Source organism: Vigna umbellata, chromosome 11 (assembly GCF_029865625.1).
Source record: "Vigna umbellata cultivar VRB3 chromosome 11, Vumbellata_1.0, whole genome shotgun sequence".
NCBI classification, from domain to species: domain Eukaryota; kingdom Viridiplantae; phylum Streptophyta; class Magnoliopsida; order Fabales; family Fabaceae; genus Vigna; species Vigna umbellata.
Window position 1 is genome coordinate 22247668 of NC_142175.1, and position 9185 is coordinate 22256852.

The following is a 9185-nucleotide window of genomic DNA, read 5'->3' on the forward strand; positions in this document are numbered from 1 at the left end:
ACACTATGTTAATTAAACCAACAACATAAACCACTCCTACTAATAATTGGACCTTTTTATTGAAAACCTTCATTGAATTCTCCAGATTTTACATCTTCTTCCTTTTTCTGAGAATAATATAATCTCTTTCATCTACATTTTCATAGCACATTTGAAAATATTATACTACCCAACATCACATTATGTTATCAAACACCAAAATAAAAAAACCTAACATTAATTTTCAATGCCACATTTTTATTATATAAAACATTACCCAAAAAAATATCAATGAATCTGACTTTGTTATTAGCAAAACCCTAAAATTGCTTACCAACATTCTCTACAGTTCTTGTAATTTTTAAAACTACAAGTTCTCCACAATCACAAATATGTGCTAAGCCCAAACCCTTCACCCACCACCATAAGAGGAGGAAGAAGATTGGTCATAAGACATACCCACCTACACGTCTTTAGTTGGCCAATGAAACCAAATATCTTTTTTCAGGTGAAGAAGATAATATTTACTTCATAAAACCCTAAAACTAATTTCTCTCCTTCTCATTTAGGGTGTGTTTACTTTAGGGAGATGATTTGAGGGAGAGTGAGTGGATGAATTTGAGAGTAAATTTTTTGTTGTTTATTTGAGTGGATTTGGAGGTGAGTGAGAGTGAATTTGGAAGTAAAGTTTGTGAGAATTACTGTAGAATTTGACTGATGTGACAGATAAAAAAATGGTTTAATTGATAGAAATTGAAGATTATCAAACTACCCTTAGTAATATAAAATGATAATTATAAATATTATTATATATAATTGTAAAAATTATTATAAAGAGAGAAAAAATAAAAAATTAATTTTTAAAATCCCATTATTATTATTCACAAATCGCCTGAAGTGAACATTCTCTTAATTCTCTCAAATCATTCTCTTAATTCTTCACAAATATCGTGAAGTGAACATCTACATCTCCTCCAATTTCTCATAATTTCATCTTCTTCAACAGTACATCAGCAGAAGTGAACATACCCTTAAAGACAAAGAAGAAAGACACACATCATTGCTTACCAATAAAATACGTAAGATAAAAGAGTTTCATGTAACACAATTTTCTCAACCTATACATCGTGTGGTTAACCATTAAAATGACGTTACCTTGTAAAGATTTAATTAAACAAAATTAACAAATATTATGACTAAATTAAAATAAAATATTAAAACCAAATTAAAAAAATTTAACAAAAATTAAGAACAAATCATTATGTAAGCTTCTTTTGTATTAAAAGAAAAAAGATAAATGTAATTTTACATAATAAAGATACTAAATGTACATAATTTTTTAATTAAGAAAAATGATGAAATATGGAGAAAAGATAGAACTTTGGCCACTGCTAAAGTATCTTAAAAAAGGAAAATAAGTTCAAATATTGATGCAGTTCTGACACATCGTACTTGCTTTTCCTCTTGGCTTCTCAAACTTCCCTGTCACTCTGCTATCCTCTGCTTCCATTATTCAATACTCTTCTCTTTCTGCTTCTTATTTTCTTCCTTTTTGCTTCTTATTTTCTGATGTTCCACCTAACATTTTCTCCCTCTTATTCAATGAAAATGTGCCACAGTTTCTTCATCAACTTGGCGTGTTTCTTTATTGCATAATATGTGAAGAAGTTACCAGTGATAAAGAAATTAAGCTAAAGTTTCAAGAATTTTGAGTTTCTCACGTTGTGGTCCTCAGCAAAATCTATATATATGGTGGAAGGAAAAAGTCGCAGGCTGATGTTTTTGATGTTGCTGGTTGCAAGTTACTCTTTTGGTATGCCTTGTTCCTCTCTTCTTTCATTCTTTTCATACCATTTTGGTTATTTTCTTCATTGGTTGTGTCTCAGTGTAAATCATGAATATCTTGAGTTTTGTCTTTTTTTGAACTCTTTTTTTCTTATTCTGGATTTTGTTTCAGTGCTAGGTTTGATTGCTATATGCTAAGATATATGGGAAAAAAATTAAACTGTGGTGAGTTTTATGTATTCTTTTTTGGTCATTAATATTTATAAAAAAAAAAGACTTTTTAAGGAAAATTCTATGATGTCTTTTTGAGTCTTTTTTTCATTTTAAGAGAACTTAATCCTATTCAGCACTCACAGAAAGTATATTTCAACTTTTGTTCTGTTTGGAAAAAACAAACATGTTTTCTTGAGTTTCTTGACATGGCCGTGTTTGATGGTCGAGTTTTCGAGCTTTTATTGTCACAGCTTAATAGTTTTTCTTTCAGTTTCTCCATTTTAGTGCCAATAAATCTGCACTGAAGAGGATGTTTTTCTTGGTTCTCTCTGCATATTATTTTTCATTCTTTTACTGAATTTTTAAAATGCTTTAATAAAATAATTTTTAATATATTTTGAAATTTTAAAATTTTAAAATTAATTGTGTAACCAGAGTTACAAGATAACAAATATATATATATATATATATATATATATATAATATTATATATATTTCTTGGTTGAGACAAAATTACTTAAGTAAACTTAAAATCACTTCATGACACTATACAAAAAGGATGGTTGCTTTACTTGTGTTTCATGCGAAAACACTAAAGTGAATATTGTAGTGTTTGAATGAGATTATGCATTTATAATTTTGATCTTAAGTAGCTCAAAACAACTTAAACATAAACTTAACTGAAAATGCTTAGATGTTTATCATACGTGTCGTCACTCAATTGAAAAAGATATTATGAGTTGCTTAAACAGTAAACTTTTTAAAAGTTCAATTTCTTAAAGAAAATATTTTGAAATTTAAAATTTTGTTTTGGAGTATTTTTTTAAGCTAAATTAAATTTTAATTTTTGTATAAAATGTGTCATATGTAAGGTTGTGTGTGAAAGAGAAATATATATACCCGATTCAAATTATGCTAAGTATAATTCAATAAAATCTATTAATATTTTTATCTATAAAGTTGTTAAAAAATATTTAAATATATATTTATTGGTATAAATATTATTATATTAGATCAAATTTCTATAATTTGATTAATAATAGTATTCTTTAATATAATATATTTATATAATATTTGGTAATGTACGTGATTACTATATTAATTATCATATATATTTGTTTTTTTATTGATGCTATTTGATATCAATTTCGATATTATTTATTTTTATCAAGAAATACATATTCTGGTTTAAATTCTTTAGTTGTTTTTATTATTTATGTGGAGTTTTTCCATTTTGACCCCCTTCTTACAAGAATTCCAAATTGAGTTCTTATAAGTGCTAATTTGAATCAATTGAGCCTCTATCATTAAGTTTAGTTAACAGAGTTAAGTTTTTACACAGGTGGGAGGATGACGTGTTAATTTCTTTAAACATGACATGTTTAGAGTTGAAACATGACATTTGACCATCTTCTTCTCCTTTTTACATCTTCTCGTCATTCCCAATCCCAATCTTCTTCTCCATTCTCAACACTTTTTGTAAATAGGTACGCTCCCCTTCTAAAGCTACCAATCCAATAATCCTCCTTTCTTTAACTTCAGTTATGCTCTCTATTTTTCGCACAGGCGTTAGGTTTTCATTTCCTCTGTTCTGTTTCATTTTTCTTCTTGGTTATTGTCGAGGACAACAATAATGGGAGCGATTTGTTCGACTGGCATGGTGGAGAGAAATGTTGAACTTGGAGGGAAGAGTTTCGGCTTTTTTAGGATGCTTATAAAGGAAAATAGTTTTGTGAATTGTGGAGATGCTATTTCAGATTCCAGATCTGATAATGGTCAAGGTAGAAAGCAAAAGAGGCACGACTCTGGGTTTTACAAAGAGGAGTTGTTTCATGATTTCACGATTTGGGCGAAGGGAAAACGATAAAGGAGGAGTTGCTCCATCATGGTGGTTGGAAGATGAGCAAAGTCGCAATTTAGGGTTTCTAGTGCGAAGAGATTTGGGGCTTTCTGTGTTTCAGGTTTTGTAGGTTGCGAGGAATTTCGCGATAAAGGAGATGAAGCGAGGAGCTGCGTCTCGCGATGGCTTCTTCTTGCAGTGGCGTGAGGGTTTGCGTTGGTGGTGGAGGAGACAATGAACTGTAGTGACTATATGAAAAATTAGAAAAAATAATCAGAGAGGTTCACAAGCATATTACTCTCACGTCAGCATGCCACGTTTCAAAAAATTAACACATCAACCTCCTACCTGTACAAAAACTTAACTCCGTTAACTAAATTTAACGGCATGAGCTCAATTGAAAGGGGATCAAAATGGGAAAACCACACATAAATGAGGACAACTAAAGGGTTTAAACTCCTTTATATCTACTTTCTTTTACATGTAGATCTTTTATATGAGTGAAAGTTCATGCTTTATATTTCAATAATAACAAATAATTATATTGATTTTTTTTAGATTTCATTAAATTTAGAAAAGTGTGTAATAATAATTTTAAAATGTGACGTAAATTTATTATTCATTTGAATATGTTATATATATATATATATATATATATATAATATTAAAATATTTAATTTAAAGGTGTGTGGAAAGATATGCACATAAAGTTATTATTTTTAAATATTTTATTTAAAATGTGTATAAGAATTTTAAAAAACCTTAGACAACTAAAACTAAAAGAATAAATAAAAAAAAAGTAGTGGTAATTCTATTTAAGATCATTGATTGCATTGTCATAGAGTTAGTTAGAATTTGAGGATTTAATTGCAAATATATATATATATATATATATATATATATATATATATATATATATATATATATATATATATATATATATATATATATATATATATATATATATATTTTTTTTTTTTTTTTTTTTTTTTTTTTTTTCTTCTGCAGTTTGGTTTCTAAAGCCATGTCGGTGTCGTTTCTTAATATAATCATATTGTGTGACATTGGAATGGTTGAACCACATGTTAACTTTTGACAAATATACTAAATCTTATAAAAACAAAAACAAATTTGAAGAGTAAAAATAATTCTAAATTTAAAATATTTAAGGCGTATTTAAGGTTATGAACCACAAATTATATAACTTAATGAGGATAATTACTAAGGTTAGAATTTATAAACTCAACTCAAAGAACATTTTCTAACTAATATTTTTATTGCATGACTTTAACACTTTGAGGTTGAATTTTATGAACTTAATGAACATTTTTCAACCAATAATTTTATTATAACTTCAACATTTACACAAAAACTTACTAGTTCTAATTCTTTAAAAACAGTTCTAAAATGCAAGAAATATTAATATCTTAATTCTTTTACAAATGATTCACATGAAGGATGAGTATTAGAATGACCGTTAAATATAAAATTATGTCCACAATCATATAAGTTGTTCAATTCCGAAGATCAAGTTATAAAAACATTTTTCAATGTTTAGAAACAACTTAAAATATAAATAATCAAATCATAAAACATAAATCATAACAAAAGAACATTGAGAGTAGATGAAAAGGAGAATTAACTACTTTTAAGCATTTGGTGTTCAAAAAAATCAATGAAAAGTTATTACGAAGTTTTTCCTCTCACATGCAAGGTTATCAAATTTGAAAGTTTACCTAAATTCGAGAGAGTTGAATAAACTCAATTCGTAAACTCGTTACTTCATATGAAAAAATATTATATAAATAATATCTTAATTTAAATAAGTTTACAAAATTATATAACTTTAAATAAATAAAATTCATAGATATATTGTTCATAAAAATAAATATCGTAAAACATAAATACTTTGACTATTATTATTAATTTTGATGCATTTCATTAAGGAGGTGAGGCGATGACATAACCATGGAGAAAGATAGGGGATGCTAGAGATAGTGACAATCAGGTCATGAAATCCTAAATCCCAGACGACGTTTTTTTTTCTCCTTTCAAGCTCGCAGAATCGTTCTAAACTCGCGATTCTACATGATCCTACTGATTTTATAGTTGATTTTACCTGGTTTACGCAGAAAAGAGTTTAGAGTTAACTCGGAAGCCATGTCTGGAAAGATAACCATGCTCACAAGAGCTCTCTCAAGTAGTGTGATTTGTTTTCCCTCCAACAAGCTACTTCAACACCTTCAAATTGCAACTTTTAAACAACTTCCAGATGATTTCCTTTACGATCTCTTACTTCTCCAAACCATTTAGCCACCAAAGAATAACTAACATCCAACATCATGTCATCAGTAATTGCTTCAATGCATAATGGTGACACACCATACAACTCTGCTGTTTCTGCAGAGTGAGAGAGTACTGTCACAGATCAATTTCATAAGCTCTTTCGAAGAAAAAGAAGAGGTGTGTGATGTATGCATGTGTTCAACATTTATTGAACCTGATCACACTTGGTAACCAACCATGTAACTTTGCTAACTACATTTTATTAAAAATTCAATGTGTAGAGAGGACAACCAAGAAAGTTTCTTCAACCCAATCAAAGAATAACCTTGTTTTACTATCAGATAACATTAATCATCACAGTAATATAACCAACATATTCCAACCTTACAACATGATAAGAAAGATAGGTACAACTAAAAGTTATCCATTAAAATGGTAAAACACACGACCTTAATTAACTTCAAATGTTACAGGAAAAGAATGAATAAAAACTATCCAAGGAGGGAGCACCATGCAAGGATGATGAATCACGATAACAATTAAACTTAAAATGCTTAACTAGAATGGTTTGAATCATAGATTTTGAATCTGAAAAAAATCTAGGGAGAGGAAGAAATCATGATAACAATAATACAAACTCAGTTCTCTAATTTCTGACACCAAACACATCCAAAATCCAGAGAATAATTTAAAGCTACCAGAGGAACAGGAACAGGAAGAGATGCATTCACCTTTCTTAAATCAAAGAACATCATCCTCGAACTTTCTTTTATTAGCTCTTGATATCTGAAATATTAGAACAAGGCAAAATTATTTTCGAGACTATGCAGCCAGAGGAATGTATTCATTCTCCTTTCTCCCCCAAATGGAATGTACTAAAAATTATTTGCGAGAAAATTATTTCTCCTGGCGAAGTAGTTGCAAGTTTCTGAAGCAGAGAGCAGAGGAAACACAATTCTGGAACGAAAACATAAGAACAAATCTGTTGAAAGAGACAAACAGGGTTTGGAAACCATTGACCTAGGGTTTTAAAAATTGAGAAAGTGAGAAACAGTGTTGCAAAATCAAGAACGAAAGAGGAAAAAGAGTACCAATTGGAAGACCCACCTCAATAACAGGGACCAGAGAAACGGAGTTTCAACGGGGTTTGGAAAACTCCAGTATTTCTTGTAAGAGGTTATTATAACCTTCATTAATAAACTCCTGCTAAAATCAAGTTTTTTTAAGCATCAAATAAACAAAGCTCATGAGATAAAAACAAATCAAGAGAGTCAATTAGCATGATAAATAAGTTATTGCCACACTTGCGTTGTTTTTGGAGGTAGAGTTAGTGATATAACTTGAAGATTTAGCTATAACTTGAAGATTTAGCTGCAACTTAATGTTTTCCCTTTGTATGACATTGGAATGACTTGAGAACATTAATGAACATGTCTAGAACTTTAACAACTCTCATAATTTAGTTTTATAAAAGAACCACTTGATCGATGGACGATAAGAGATGTTGTTGTTGTCGATGTTTATGATAAATGTGTCCTAAATTTCAATATGCACTTTGCAACCCTTTATCCAATTCGGACATACGAGGGTTGTAATTTTAAATAAATATGTAACATATTCCAACTAAAAGTATGCTAGCAAACATTTTAAAATTAAATATTACACATTTTTAATTAGGGTGGCAAAAAATATCAAATAGGACGAGCTAGTCTAGTAGCCTCATAAAAAAAAGTGGATTGGAACAATCTTTGATATAACACAATATAATCATTTTTGCCTAACAGTCTAGTAGGTCATTGACAAACCAGTCCGACATTTTAAAAAATCCAAATATAAAAAACTTAGTCTCATCTGCAACAACATTGAAGATAGTTTGGTCAGCCTCGTAGGACAATTCGACAACCTAGCATTATTAAAAAACCTAAATGTAAGGAATCTGGTCTCGCCCACGAGAACACTCAAGCCATTCTGCCCAACCTAGAATCAGTAATAGTAAATTTGAATAAGTGATAAATTATTCAAATATAGTTTTGCTGCCCGACATAAGCATAACAACCTGGTATAAGCTTGTTTTAGCCCAACAACTCAATAGCTTGGCAGCTCGACAAGTCGGGTTATAAAATTCAACCCGTTCTTAAGTGTGTGGGCCAACCTAGCTCAATCCTTTTTTGGCGGATCAAAATTATATTGAATTAGTCCGTTTTGCCATTCCTATTTTTAATAGCACTTCAAGTAACATTTCTAATAAACTTTATATATATATATATATATATATTAAATTAAAGAAAACACAAAAATGGATAACATAATTATTATTTTATAAAATTTAAATAAAGAAAATCTTATTCAAAAAATAAAAAAACAATAATAAAACTAAATTCTGAATTTCATAATTTCTATTATAAAATATAATCAGCCTATGAAGATAAATTATAAAGAATTGAACTTTTAAAACACCGTAGGTTAGGCCTTTTTTTATTTTTACTTTAAGTGGAATTGCTTAAGGAAGTAATGGATGTCTATGCATTATATTTTAAATGCATGCCCTATGTTAATTTTAGAAACTTTTTGAGATAAAATAGTTAGCGATGATACAGTTTCTCTACGAAATTCGTTACACTTAATCACTATTCAATGTTTGTCACAAACTTCACAATTTTATTATAAAATTCAATATAATTTCTGATTGATATGACGTTCATCATCAATTGTCATCACAAAATATTGTTATTTTAAAATACAGTAAATACAACTTCACTTTTGGAGAATTTTGTTTTGTCGAAATGAGATTTAGTCGAAGAGGTAGGATAATTAAAATCCACTAAATTTTATTTCCAAAGTAAATTTTGGACGCATTTTTATAATATGAAGAGAATAAAGAGAAAATATACATCTAATCTAATCAAGAGAGAAGGGGGTCCTACTCCAAGTGAGCAAACTTGTAAATATGAAATTTTGTCCAAAAACATGTAATATTCAAGTGAAATTCTTTTTCGGTGGATGTAGAACAAAGGTAATGAATGATATAAAAATAAATTTGAAGTGTAACTCAAAAACCTCATAATTTTATCAGTAGAATCAT

General features: G+C 28.9%; 1 long non-coding RNA gene across 3 annotated transcripts; it reads right to left on the reverse strand.

Moving 5' to 3' along the window:
• Nucleotides 1–5711: 5711 nt before the first annotated feature.
• LOC148191189 (uncharacterized) lies at nucleotides 5712–7622 on the reverse strand. Of its 3 annotated transcripts, XR_015783065.1 has the most exons (4): nucleotides 7444–7622; nucleotides 7211–7306; nucleotides 6835–7123; nucleotides 5712–6217 (listed from the first exon to the last, which is right to left on the reverse strand). It is a non-coding gene; the product is annotated as an uncharacterized LOC148191189 (long non-coding RNA). The 3 variants fall into 3 exon arrangements; XR_015783066.1 differs by having other exon boundaries at nucleotides 6835–7060; nucleotides 7211–7622; XR_015783064.1 differs by having other exon boundaries at nucleotides 7211–7622.
• Between the last annotated feature and the right edge of the window lie 1563 nt (nucleotides 7623–9185).